The sequence below is a fragment of the Bacillus rossius genome, chromosome 6 (genome assembly GCF_032445375.1).
Source record: "Bacillus rossius redtenbacheri isolate Brsri chromosome 6, Brsri_v3, whole genome shotgun sequence".
Classification (NCBI taxonomy): Eukaryota; Metazoa; Arthropoda; class Insecta; order Phasmatodea; family Bacillidae; genus Bacillus; species Bacillus rossius.
Window position 1 is genome coordinate 13,028,268 of NC_086334.1, and position 14,966 is coordinate 13,043,233.

The 14,966-nt window shown below is 41.3% G+C and overlaps 1 protein-coding gene across 5 annotated transcripts in view; it reads right to left on the reverse strand.

Annotated features, from left to right (window-relative positions):
• The window catches only part of LOC134532655 (uncharacterized), a 542,884-nt gene that overhangs the window by 94,640 nt on the left and 433,278 nt on the right, over positions 1-14,966 (reverse strand). The window lies entirely within an intron of this gene.

The following is a 14,966-nucleotide window of genomic DNA, read 5'->3' on the forward strand; positions in this document are numbered from 1 at the left end:
TCAGGATTATTTAAACACTTAAAGAAACATGTTTTCAGAAACTGGATGGGCTGCCCTTCCAAGGGGCAGCATTTCAGTCGCCCCAACAGTAGGACTCTCTATGGGCTAACAGGAGGGTTAAGGATATTAACCATTAAAGCAGAGAGTCAAGACAACTGGGGCCACAGCGTTGTGACCTTCGGGCTGTTAAAATTTCCGTTGTGTATGGCACGCTTATTTCGTTGCCAGAGACCTGCAAAAATTCGCGGTTTCGATGGCCTTCAGGATAGACTGCACATACCCCTGTACACTCGAGCAAATAACGCAAGTTCATTGGCTGCCGACTTGTAAGTCGTCTCAGCTGGTTTGTCTGTGATTCGATCCTTCTTCGGTTGAGGGTTTATAACTGGTTGAGATTCGTCCAGATGAACAGTAAAGCCAATAGCAAAATTATCCAAGAGGCATATGTGTTTGAATTCTAGCCTATCACCGAATGAATCCGCGAATTTTGCAGGTCTCTATTCATTGCATTTCAACCTCAACATATTTAAGCAAGTATAACCTCAAAAACGCAAGTGATGATAATTCCGGTCTACAGGGAAATGTCACAGGCACAGCTTTGAGGCATTTACATGCGACCTTTGTGATACTCCTGTTGTTTGGCTAACCCTTGTTTAACAGGATTATAGTTAGGTTTTAATAACAGGAAAATATTTTACAAATTTTCCTCCTGAAATAAATTCTTATCGTATATTTATCACGCTCTGCATTATTTTAAATAATTTCACGTTAAATTTAGTGACCGAGTTTCGGATTATAAGTTTATTTGCAACATGGGAACATATGAATCTGCTCGTTACCAAAGTAGGATGTTTACACATCACTGGCTGGCGAGTCGTCTACTGAAAGACTTGCTCACGGTTTTTTTTGTACGTGCTTTTAAAAACTAACCACTAAGGGCAGGCACTTTTCGCGAATAAATCTGAACGCCTATTAGACTGCAACAAGGTATACCCGCACCAGGGATTTCTTCCTTGTGGTTGGCGGCCGTCTGCGAGAGAAGTCGTTGCCTTATTTGACCAGGCCACTCAGAATGCGTTTGCTTCCGCACTGAATCACTGTGATTGGTGTTGTAACAGTAGACATGTACCTGACAGAAACTCACCCAATCACGGCACACAGACGATGCTATAGTGTTTTAACTTATAACTAATCTCGGAATCTTTTCGCGAAATATTCATGGCCCTACTAATCACCAACATCAAGTAGAATTCTTAGTTGATTAATACAATTCACGTTAAGGTTCAGTATCTAGTTAAATTAACCTGGTGAAGTCATCCAATGTCAGCCAGGGGCGAAAATCTGTATGATTACCTGGAAAGGGGAGGAGTTTACATTTATCATTCCCGATTCACAGTTTGGATTTTACAAGCGTAAGTGGGCTCCCTTAGTGAGGGAGTTGTAGAGAGCTGTTGAATTTCATGCCTGACGTTGATTTTTTTTTTTAATATTTTGCAGCTTGCCAATCTAATAAAATATATTAACTGAATGGTATGCATTATGCTAAGAATAAAAAAAATGTAAGCAAGTATTTTAGTACTCGCCAGAGATGAGGAACATAAAACTTCGGTAGAGAAAATTCATAGGTTGAAAAAAAACTTTTAATACGAAACTCAAAGACACGAATAGTAACGTATAATTATTGAAAATAATGCCGAGCGTGATAAATATACGAAAAAAGGTGTTTTCAACTACATTTTTTGAACGCAAATTACACGTAATTTTCGCACCCTCCGCTAGATTTCGCTGCCGGAGCAGCTACGTCGACTATAGAATCATTCGATTTGCAGAGCGAAAAAGAAAAAAAAATTGAAAAAAAAAACTTTTGAAAAAAAAACAACAACACTAAACATCGGCTTTGGAACTGATTTTAGATTTTATAAAAACACTGCCCATCTTGCAAAAAATTCATTAAACAATTAATACTTTACAGTTTCCCTTTGGCTTTGCGATCTTTGGTTCGCTCCATCCGCCACAGATGGCAGCTCCGAGGTTTACTCATTTTCCTTTCCACGCGACTTCTGTTCCACTCGCGAAATCACTCCAACCATATTACCGAGGGCCGAGATGTAACACATTAAATTAAAAATTCATAAAATAAGGCGGGGTTGATCCTCTAGTTCCCGAAGGTAAATTACGATTTACATTTCGTTTTAGAGAGTTTCCCTTCACTCCCGATGGCTCCAACTCGCGAGGCCAGCCCACGCGCTTCCATCTGGCCCGCCCCTCGCTTCCAGAAGGACGCAATTAAATTACATCTGCCGCCGGGACACGCCCACAATCTCTACCTCACGACGCGGCGCATCACGCCGGCTAGCTTCAACTGCTACCGACACGCGTCACGTGCGCAGTAGTTAAGAGGGTGCCTCCCATTTCAGGTCATGATTTTATATTTATATTAATCACTAATCAACTTTTAAACTTTTTTTCAATTGTTTAACTTTCACGAAATAAAAAATATACATACAGCGCATACATTTTTGCATAATTAGCTGCCAAAGTTACATTTTTAACATTTTTGGGGTTGTACAAATAAGGAGAAATTAATTTATTTCAGAACTGAAATTTTTTTAGGTTTAACTGCAATGCCACTGGCTACTTCGTGATATGGTTTGCATTTCTATCACAATAACTCATTTCATGTTTCTTGGCTGTCAAAATTGTAACAAATTTGAGAACTTTGAAATGCCAGGTAAAATTAATTAATATTTTCTGAAAGAAATTCAAACCATTTCTTGAAGTAGCCAGTGGCATTGCAATTAAACCTAAAAAGTTTCAGTTCTGCAATAATTTAAATTCTACTTATTTTTAAAACCCAAAAACGTTAGAAATGTAACTTTGGCAGCTAATTATGCAAAAACTATGCGCTGTATATATTTTTCATTTCGTGAAAGTAAAACAATTGAAAAAGTCTACAAATTTATCTGTAATTACTGTAAATATAAAATTTTGACCTGAAATGGGAGGAACCCCTTTAACTGCTTCAACCCGCAAACAAAAACGACCGAGAGCTGTGTCCGAGGGTGCTCAAAACCAGGCAGGTTCACCTGAACTACAACCACACACATATCCTACAAACGAACTAAAAGGACGCTAGTTAACAGTTTAGTTCGGAACTCCGTCGACAGATGTCGTTGCCTTTTGAATTTGTAACGCGCTATCTTTTCTGTGCGTCCGTCACGTCTTGCCTAGTGGTTACCTACCTGGCTCCCCACAAAATGAAGCATAAGATTGGCGTCCCTGGTTTTGCTTGATGCACCGAGACTGTGCGATCAATGGGACTTTAAAATGGGAAGCCTTCTTTTCACAGACGAGAGAGCCAAACGCTCGATCGTACATGTTCGATTTTTTTTTGATCATTGTAAATGTGTTGATAAAAGGATACTAATGGTCAATTAGGTTAGTTTAGCTACACTATAAATACTTTAAAACATTGTGGACGGTTGATTTGGTTAGAATGGCTACATTAAAGATAAGGGTTAAAAAAGCGAGCATGGACTTCGGGTTTTGGCTCTCTCGTCTGTGAAATGAAGGCTTCCCCTTTAAAATCCAAATTTCCAGGTTTTTTTTTTCAAGTGTATGTCCTACAGACTAGAAACTCGATAGTTATGTTCCTTATATTACGATGCGTTTAGCCCGGGCAACGCCGGGTACTTCAGCTGGTATGTATAAAAGGAGAACGATGCAGATCAGCGGTTCCCAGAAGGCGTTACGCGGAACCCTGGTGTCCCGTGGTGAGGTCACAGGAGTTCCGTGAGTCAGGACGAATGTCACATGTATCAGGCACAATCACTGTCAAATAACTTCCTTTGGAGGAGTTAGGGTTCCGCCAAAAAATTGGTTGTCTGTAAAGTCGGTTTACGGACGATAGTTTAACGTGAAAACGTCATAACAAAACATTGATGAAATGATTGCATACTTTTATGAATAAAATTAAATCATTTTTATTGAATTATCACTATTATTTTGTATGGATACAAAGAAGGAGTGAAATGAAATCTACAATTTAATTGATAAATTTACTTTTATTTGCACTCATTAATTCAAATATGTTTATTACTTTAAGGAACAGATTATTATAACTATAACTTTTATACATGTTTGCTATTTAACTTCTTCCAATCAGTGTTATTCTGTTAAGGATAGGACGATGATAGGAAAAGTATGAAACGAATGGGAGTGTTTCAAGTTTAATGTGCCTCGAAAATGTCAAATCGATAGTTGTTCCAATCGAGTGGAAGAGAGATAGATGCGGCGCAAGCGTACAATGAGCGTAACGGGACAATGCGCGTAACGGGACATTGAGTCATCCTTTTTCGTGAGTGCAGCCGGCGTTCATCGATTTATTAGACGTTGTCACGCCGAAAAAAAATAAAAATTTTGGGAACCGCTGATGTGGAGCGGCGCGCGCCGGAGCAAGGCCTGACGTCCACCCGTCGACGCACGCAGATCCGCGACAGGCAACGCCGCGAATGCTCGTCCAATTGCGATGGCGGCGCGGCGCTGATTGCTCGGCGCGGCGGAAGCGACAGCTCGCCGAAACTGGAAATTAATCACGGCCATTAGAGCAGAGCAGGGGGGAGGGGGGATGATGACTGCCGGGAGGAAGGACGGAAAGAGGGAAAGAGACAGCGACAGAACACCACCACAAAAGCTTGGAACTTCACGCTAATCTGCGTCAGAATTTCCATTGAATGGCCTTCCCCCTCCAACCCACCCCCACTCACGTCAGCAACACTTTGATAGCGAGTCTTTTTTTGTTTCTCTTTTTGGAACCACGTATCAACAATTCATCACGGCTTATCTCCGCGCTAGCTACTGCAAAAAAAAAAAAAAAACGAAAATTAATAAAAAAAAGTATTTAAAACCGTCCAGTTACATCGAATGTGTAAAACATGCACTCACCAAATTCCGTGTAAGTCTACCGGTAAGCTCCACTGATATAATGTGAAAACATAGTAAATCGATAAAATAAAATTACTGAAGTCACTTTAGTTAATCATTCCCCTAACATTTAATTTTTTGCCTATAAGAATAATTTTAAAAACTTAAATAGTTAAATCTGGCGATGGCATAACTCTGAAGTAATGAATGAATTTTCTAGGCGTAAGTATTTTATTTTTGTATTGTAAAATTTTGAGAATATTTCTTAAACCTTGAAACGACTGCAACGCAAAAGCCTACGACGGCCTGCGAAGCCTCACTACCCAAATATGCTAATTTTTTAAAATTCAAATGGGTATCTCGTAATCGTGTGGTTTTTTTCTGAAGTTCTGCACACAGTATGTGTGTCCGGGTAGGCAAGGGCCTTAAGGTCTAGTCGACACTAGATCATCGGAGACGATGAAAGGTGGTAAAATGAAAGTGAATGGTGAGAATCGGGACTGAAAAAATTATAAAAAACCACCTAAAGTAGCTTGGCTTCTGGGTTTTAGCTGTGTCCTAGGCGAATAATTCACCGACGTTTCGGTCGACATTGCAGTCGCCATCATCAGGGAGCAGTTACCTACAGGTAGGCAACTGCTCCCTGATAATGGCGACTGCAAACCCAGAAGCCAAGCTACTTCAGACAATGGCCGTGAAAGCCTGCGAACATTATTTAAAAAAACACATACTTACTGCAAAATTTGCCAACCGGTCTAAATTATAAACTATCAAAATTATTCCTGCAAGTTATTAAAATCCCATTGGAGGAATACAACTGCTCTAAATTAATTCGTAATAAAACAAACTAATCAGTTTTCCAGCAGCCTACACTATTGATTTACAGGATCTATCACAGTTTGGATATCATAAGATGTGCGTGTTGTGCTCCGCGCATTCGCACTATACCAACACACGAAACGAAGTAATTTGTCTGTAAACACTACAACCCCATGAGACGCGATGCATAATAAATCCGCGACGAAGAGAAGGGAATTGTAACAGGCTTGTTTTGTGCTCCAGTGCCTTCGAAAGGAGGGGAACCAGCCCCACACAAAGACGTATCGCCTTCTTACGGACAATGGGGCGTCGCAATTGAAAAGACGTCCTTTTTTTGTTGGCGAAGTTTCTACGGGCTACAAACCATAGGGGAAAACGAATTTCTTTGCAAAGTTGCCGTGTCCAGACGGTCGTTATTGATGGGGCGGCAAACACCGGGGCTGAGGGCGCAACACACGGTGGACCCGACTTGGTCCGGCCAGGGCCGCCGTTTCCTTTCCACTTGCGTCTGTTGGAGTGTGACCTATTAACGCCCTCCAACAGCTAGCTGTTCCTCACGAGACTCCCACACAGGCTCGGTTTCACATAAAATGTCGGTTTTCGAAGTGAAAACTTCTTTGCTGAGGGCGGCTGCTACAATTTTCGAGAATTATGAAAATTCCAATCGCATAAGGGGAATATTTAAATAAGTGGTGGGGAACCGGTAAAGGTGGAGACGTCAGGGGAGAGGTAGAAATTACGCAGCATACTTGCATACTTGAACACTCACATACATGCACAAGTGCATACTTTACACTTGCACACTTGCATACTTGTGCAATAGCATAATTTAGCGCTTGCATACGTGGATATATAATTTATTTTTTATCTGCGACCTCAGCCATACCTAATAATATAATAAGCAAGAAATTATATTTCTGTCACGTGGACTCCACGCACTCACTTTATTTCTTGTCTTTATGATATTACCGTATGATTATTCCAATAGCTTTCTTACACTTTACGTTTCGTCTCAAACATTCTAATGAGATATTTCCTCATTAGCGGTTCAAAGTATCTCAAGTGTTCATAGTTATTTTCACTTGCGTAATATTATACAAAAAAAAATACTTTCAGTAAATATCTAGTATAAAATTTGTTACCCAACATATTCAAGAGAGCTATCAATATAAATGTACAAGAATATGCCTTCATTAATTGTAAGGAAAAAATTAAATAACCGATAAGAAATGTTAAACCGAGCTTTAAAAGGGCTGGACGCTCTTTACCATCATAGGTTATGCTATACCATTACTCAGGGGCGCAACAACAGGGGGGGGGGGCAAGGGTATTTTGCCCCCCCCCCCTCTGAAACCTTGAAGTGGGGGCAAACGGGGGCAAAGAAAGTGCTGTGTAATCAATTTTTAGATAGTAAAACTTCTTAAATAGCACCATTTTCCACCTTGAAATACAAATTTTCCTGGGGGAGGACCCCCGGACCCCCCGCTTCAATAGGAGGGATTGATGATTCTTTATAAAAAGGTATATTGCCCCCCACCTCCCCTTTGGAAATTTATTTGTTGCGCCCCTGCCATTACTGAAAACAACTTGAAACATTTTAAAACACACATTATAACACTAGGTATATTTCTTTTCTTCGCTCAAACGACTGAAATCAGTTTGTAAATACTTCTTACCAACAAACCTTAGCTTTATTGAGCTGACTCAACATTATTGCCACCGTAGATAATAATTTTGTGTAGGATGGCGAAATAAACGTTTAAAAAAAATATGCCTAACTCGAAAACTACGACATTTTTTTTTTTTTTAATTTTGGATTCAGATCCGCGATTAACTGGCCTATCAACTGTCCTCGGGTTTTATTCAGAGCGACGGGGACAGCCTGTATTGAGAAAGTTTTAATTCATGTTAAAATTTTCCAATATTTTCTCATGGCATGTATTCTTATATTCCAATATCTCGCAGGCCATTAAGGCGCAGGAGCGGGCGAGGTTTAAGGCGATGAAGCAGCGCGTTCCCACGGCCACCCACATCCGCGCCGCACCGGGGTATTTTAATTACCGAGAGAGCCCGCGGCTGCGATCCATCAGCGACCGCCGCCCGAGGAAATCACCAAGTCGAAACACAAGGGTGAGGGGGGGGGGGGGAAGAACGTTCCCGTCGGCGAGAGAAGCGGGAGGAACGACGACGACGGCGACGACGGAAGGAAAGAAAGCGAAAGTTTTTTTTTTCCTCCACGTCGTCTTTCCCCAGAAATGAGGCGCCTCCTCTGCTTTTGTCCGGGGACGGGGGGCTCATATCGATCAGCGGGCGCTCGTAAGTCAGGAGAGAGAAAAGTTGGTCCTTTGTTCGGGGAAGGGTGGCAAAACTCCTCTACCCCCCGCCCCCCAACTAGCCTATCCTCGAACGAGAGTGCTGAGTTCCCACTCCCCCTCCCCCACCAGGAGATGTGGAGAGAGAGAGAGAGAAGGGGGGTGGTGGGTGGCTAGAGGCTGAGCAGACAGCGTCCAGGCGATCGCGAGAGAGGGCGCTGTGCATACTGCCCCCTCCCCCCCGTGGACCGCCCTCCCCGCGCCATGGAGCGATCCACGCACCAGGTCCACCCGAAAACAACACAAGCTCCTAACTTGGGAGTCAGCGCGCGACAAAAGTCCCTTGCTTGTTATATCATCAGAAGAGACCTGCAAAATTCGCGGATTCGTTCGGTGATAGGCCAGAATTCAAACACATATACCTCTTAGATAATTTTGCTATTGGCTTACTGTTCATCTGGACGAATCTCAACCAGTTATAAACCCTCAACCAAAGAAGGATCGAATCACAGACAATCCAGCTGAGACGACTTACAAGTCGGCAGCCAATGAACTTGCGTTATTTGCCCGAGTGTACAGGGGTACGTGCGGTCTATCCTGAAGGCCATCGAAACCGCGAATTTTGCAGGTCTCTAATTATCAGGAATAGGAAACATAATCATCTTTGGCTGAGGTCGTAGTAGATTAAAAAAACACATGCAAGTATGCGAACGCTAAGTAACTACTGCACGAGTATGCTGCGTCATTTCTACCTCTCCCCTGCCGCATCCTCCTCCACCTGTCCCCCCTCCCACCCCGCACCTAACTATTCTGCTCGGAATTTTCGTAACGCTCAAACAATTGTAGCTCCCTCAGCAAAGAAGCTTCAATTCGAAAAAAAAATTATATACCTTGCCCTATCTTGAATATTTCATTTAGGATATCTGCGAAATAACCCTACGAGCGCGCTGCTGTGTTAATATCCTCAATAAACAAAGTACTTACGTAGGTAAGTCCAAACAAAAAATTTCAGAAGAGCAAAAAAACAAATGAAATCTAGGTTTGCCATGGTCATTCAAATATAGTTAGTATTCATTTTTTTAAATATTGTTTATAATATTATAATGATTGAAATGTTAAATAAACGTATACGAAACACGCATGTTTGTTGGAAACCGGCTCTTAGTCGGAAAGAACGTGAATAAACAAACAAATAAAATAGTGATGGGCCAATCAAATTCTCAAATACCATAAAATCATTAGTATTCGAAGGATTGGATATTCGTGGAAAAGATTAAAAAAAAAATATTAAATTAATTAAATTAAAAATTCAACACTGATAAACTTTGAAGTTTACTAAGTGAATTTCTTTCTTTATACATATCCTGTTGCCATACCTGAATATGTCGTATTTTTAACATTTTATAAGTAAAATTACAATATGTATTGATTCTGGAAAATTAGTTTAAACAACCTTTTAAAGGATAGAATGTCTCAACGCTATGGTTACTATTTTTCATTTATATTATTTAAGTTTTGACCATTGACACCTAGAGTCGGATTCGAGGGGTATGCTATATTCGAGTTACTTTTTGGGATTCTAATTCAAGATTAGGCTTCGAGAAAATTGAGATTCGACCCACCAATAGAATAATAAAAATTTAAAAAAATTACCGAGTCTTTCAGTAGGTACTCGCCAGAAATTAGTAACATTTAACATCGGTAACGAGAAAATTCATGTAATTTCGGTTGTAAATACACTTACAATACGAAACCCGGACACGAAATTTAACCTAGAATTCTTTTAAATAACGCCGAAATATACGCAAGTTGTGTTTTCAAATATATATCTGGACGAGAATCACAAGTTTTTTCTGTACCCGCCGCTAGAATTCGATGCCGGAGAAGCTACGTCGACTATTGAAATCTGTGATAACCAAACCAAAAATTTAAATCATGTAATGAAACGGCTCCGATAAAAGCGGAAAATAAATGAAAAAAATCTATATATTTAACCCCGGTTTGGACTTGATTTCCGACAAGGAATTTGATGAAAATACTGCAATTTTGTTAAAAATTTACTGAACAAGGTTAATAACATTAAGTTTACCTTTACGATCTTTGGTTGGCGCCATCTGCAACATGGCAGCATCGTGGTTACAACTGTCCGTTCTGTATACACGAAAATTACTCCTACAACAAAATGCCGCATACCGAGAACAGGGATGCCACACACCGATAAAAAAAAATTGGTTGTCTGTAAAGTCGGTTTACGGACGTTAGTTTAACGTGACAACATCATAACAAAACATTGATGAAATTATTGCATACTTTTATGAATAATATTGAATCATTTTTACTGAATTATCACTATTTTGTATGGACAAAAAGAAGGAGTGAAATGAAATCTGCAATTTAATTGATAAAATTTACTTTTATTTGCACTCATTAATTCAAACATGTTTATTACTTTAACGAAGAGATTATTTTAACTATAACTTTTATACATGTTTGCTATTTAACTTCTTCCCATCTGTGTTATTCTGTTGAGGACAGGACGATGATAGGAAAAGTAGGAAACGAATGGGAGTGTTTCAAGTTTAAATGTGCCTCGAAAAAGTCAAATCGATGGTTGTTCCAATCGAGTGGAAGAGAGATAGATGCGGCGCAAGCGTACAATGAGCGTAACGGGACACAGCGTAACGGGACAATGTGCTTTACGGGACGCCTTTTCGTGCGTGCAGCCGGCGTTCATCGATTTATTAGACGTCACGTCAAAAAAAAAGTACGTATATACGGGCTGTGACGCCGCTCCAAGTGAGCGAGCGAGTGAGTGGTTCCCCTGCCCCTCCGCTGGAAATGGACGCCTCCCTTATAGGGGTGGGGGGGGGGAATACGGCCTATACGCGCGAGACGGAAGCTCGCGCGCATATTCTGCCGCGGGCGGTGGGCGATAAACCGCCGGCCACATTAAACGCCGGGCCGTGTCTCGTAATTGGACGCGGGCCCTCGCAGGGTGTGGCCGCGGCGGTGACGAGGGGAGGGGGAGAGTGTGTGGAGGGGGGGTGAGAGGGGGGGAGAACATGCCACGGGCCCGGCCGCCCGGCCGCGGCTAATGAAATTGACTTCCCCTGATTAACGCCGCGCGAGCACAAGGCGACCCACTGGAGCCCCTGGATGGATCGGGGAGGGGGAGGGGAGGGGGGGGGGATGGACACCACGCGCAACTTCTTGGCGCCACGTGGAGGCTACTGCTTCGTCGTCCGGCTGAGTCTCTGCAGTCTCTCGCAGGCTAGCTGGCCCCCCGCCGTTGCCTGGCTTCTTAACATCACAAATATTACCTGCATACCATCAGAACTTACAAAAAGTTTTAAATAATTATTTAACTTTACTATATGTTGGTATTTCTAGGACCATCGAAATGGGTCTGTAAATGGTATTATAACAATTGTACTCCTCCTGATGGAAGAAACAAAAATAATTCCTTGGTAACACCAGTAATTATTTGGATGCCATACTTAAATGTTTATTTTTAATGGTATGAAAATTTTTGACAAAAAAAATGTTTGTAACCAAGATGTCGTGTTTCAGTTACGTCTCGTTAGAAGTAAAAACCAAATAATATCAGAAATGCAGCATAAATATATATTTCTGAAATTATTCTTCAAAAATTATTAGATAAAATGTTTCAGATACATAAAAAAAACTAATCATTACCTTCTTAGCATTCCAGTGGGACTAAATACGCACCATGTGTCCAATTTTTTCGTAAACATCCTAAACGTGCAATGGAATATAGCTTATTAACATAAACCTAAACAATTATACGATACAGATTCTAAGCACTCGACTTTTTCATAAAAATAAAAAAAATAGGGGTGATACCGCGAATTCATCAGAAATTTACCATTCATCTGTAGCCTACAGGTTAATAAATTACATTCATTTCATTTTGTTTTGTTTGGAAAGTTACCAAAAAAGCAAGGAAATTCGGAACGAACAAAGAAGTTCACAGTTTGCCGCGTGACAGGCGCAAGACGTGACCTCGTGCGAGACGCCCGACAGACGGCACCGCGGCGCTGTTGACTTCGCTTTGGAAAGGGGGGGGGGATGCAGTATTTGCCTTGATTAAGCCCGCCCCTGAAATAACTCTACCCGAGTAAAGTTCATGTCGTGTAACGAGTCTCAAATTTGACAGCTCATGATAGTAGTACGAAAGGTCTACGTATCCAATTCTGCCACTGTTTTTTTTTTCCTGTCAAGAGTGACTGCAAACCACATTCATTCTTGATGGACGTGCTGTATTTTGTGACCAGGTAGGGTGCACCTCGCCAGCTCTGGCGGGCGGACGTGACGGGGCACAAGGGGGGGGGGGGGAGAACTTTGGGGCTTGACGGGTGGGTCTACCACGGAGAGGGGGGGGGGGAAGATATGCACTCGCCCCAGGCGACGGTCAGCGCGCTGGAGGGAGGGGGAAGGAATATTTTGCGCGTGGATTTTAACCGACACAGGTCATCATAGGGTGCTTGTTATGTTTTACACTGCCAATATTTTGACCTATGTGCATGCAGTATGCGGAAAACTTTATAATATACAGAAAGTTTTCCATGAAACATCGTTTTGACGTTTACTTTTATCAACCCTATTTCATAGTCGCGATTTTGCAAGCGCAAGTCCCCCCCCCCCCCTTCCGTGATATACGCCCATGTATACGTGTATGTATGTGTGTGCGGCCACGTGGCACCGAAAAGTAAAATATCAAAAGAAAACTATATGGGAAGCTATTATGTATACAAGTTGAACTGAAACTTTTGAAAAATACATAAAATCATCATGAACACTATAAGTACCAAAATTGAATGAGAAAAAAAAACCATGAGCACTCTCAGCAACGCAGGGCTTACAGGTTCGCTATTACTTAGACGTAAAAGCATTGGGTTTGTTATTCTGAAGGATCCTTGGCCAAAGACCAAGAAGGCGGTGCGAAATGAAATGGTGCAGTTAAAAGGCTTTCAAGCAAAAAAAAAAAAATCGCCGTGCTTTTGCCAAAAACCCTATCCCAGTGTTCCCCAGAGGGGAGCATCTACAGGGGTTGAAAGAGGGGTCCCCTCCCCCCAAACACGTACATCACACGACGTCAAGAATCGCGGCCGAGGTGGACCATCAAAGACTGTCGGCTGCTTTCCCGAAGAAGGGGAAGGGGGGAAACACAATTTTCTTTTCCGGGGCTCGCCCGCGTACGAACTCACACAAACCATTCTCATCCTCTCTTCCTCGGGGCTCGCAAACAACTTCACACGAAAATTATACAGCACGGCCGTGAATCCGAAATAGGCTATAAAGCCTGAAAAATGCCCTCGCGCACCGACCAGGGCATTCTCCTCCCCTCCCCCCAACCAAGGGCCTACCCTTCGCGATGCTTCTTGTATTTGTATTCATGTATTTAAATTGATTCCGTCCAGGGAGAAGCACTCACCCCTTTCAGCCTGCAGTACCCGCGGCAGGCCACCCGCACAGCATCTTCCTCCTGAGCAATCTCCGCCGACGTATGACTGCAGGCGCCGGGCGGCACAACCGGCCAAGCGCCCCACGCGTTGCCGGTTCCACCCCCTTCGCACCGATCTGACCCATTGACGAACTCGACCGAGATTTTTACATCTCTAATAATTACGTATGCGCATACCTACAGGATACCCCAGAGCTTATTAAATTCAAGCCGAGACCAGTTGGTGGGCCAATTAATTACGGTTCCGAATCAAAAACCAATAAATAAACAAATGTGAAGTAGTTTTAGAGTTTTAGAGTTTTAGGAATTCCTATAAAAGTTTTAAAATCCCAAATTGTGCATTAAATTTTAGAAACAGTGACTAACAATTTCCATGATATGCTATTCTAATTTTGACAATTCAAAATGGAATAAAACATTCTTAACTTTACACGACTTTAACAGCCTATATATATATATATATATATATATATATATAGGCTGTTAAAGTCGTGTAAAGTTAAGAATGTTTTATTCCATTTTGAATTGTCAAAATTAGAATAGCATATCATGGAAATTGTTAGTCACTGTTTCTAAATATATATAAACAGGCAACTTTGTCTAGCTATACTGTATAACAATGTAATGTGCTACCGTAGCAAGTTGTTATTGGCTTTCAGCTGTTCTCCCAGAAATTTCTGGGACACACTATACGTACATACGTAAATACATGCACACACACAAATATCTGAGCTAGCGATGGTCTATAGACGTAAAGATCATGAAACTAAAAACTACGTAGTCACACGATAGCAACGACTGCAAAAGGTAGTCTTTAAATGTTCACTGAAATACCTGTGAAAAAAGTATAATTTTATCTTGAACAAACCGTACAGATGCAATGCTTATCTCTCTGGTGCTTTTAGATGCTGCATAGGATTTTCCATACTATTTATTACCATCAAAAAAACTTATTTTTATCACCTTCACTCTCAGAAGAATACGATGTTAATACTACACAAGGAAACAAACGTCACTCATGCATATTGAGCATTTATAAACTGTGTCTTACTGCAACTAACATGCCTAGACATTTTTGATGTGCTTATTTTCGCAATTCCTTATTTATATATTTTCAATATTTAAACACATTACTGGCATGGCATTGCGTGATTAATATCCCTACAAGCTTTTTACGCTGATTTACTTAGGTCTAATAGGCCACGAATGTCGACTTCAACCAGTGTTCAAAGGTAGGTCATGTGGTTCAACGTGCCACAACATTAAATAAATAAACCTGTACTTACTGCAAATTTGACTAGTATTTAAAAAAATAAAAGACCCAATATGCGAGGATTGATTCTCATTAATGTTAAGACAAATTTAAAAAAATGTATATCCGTAACTACTTCCCCGTAGCTCCAAAATCGGCTTAAAATAATTTTCAT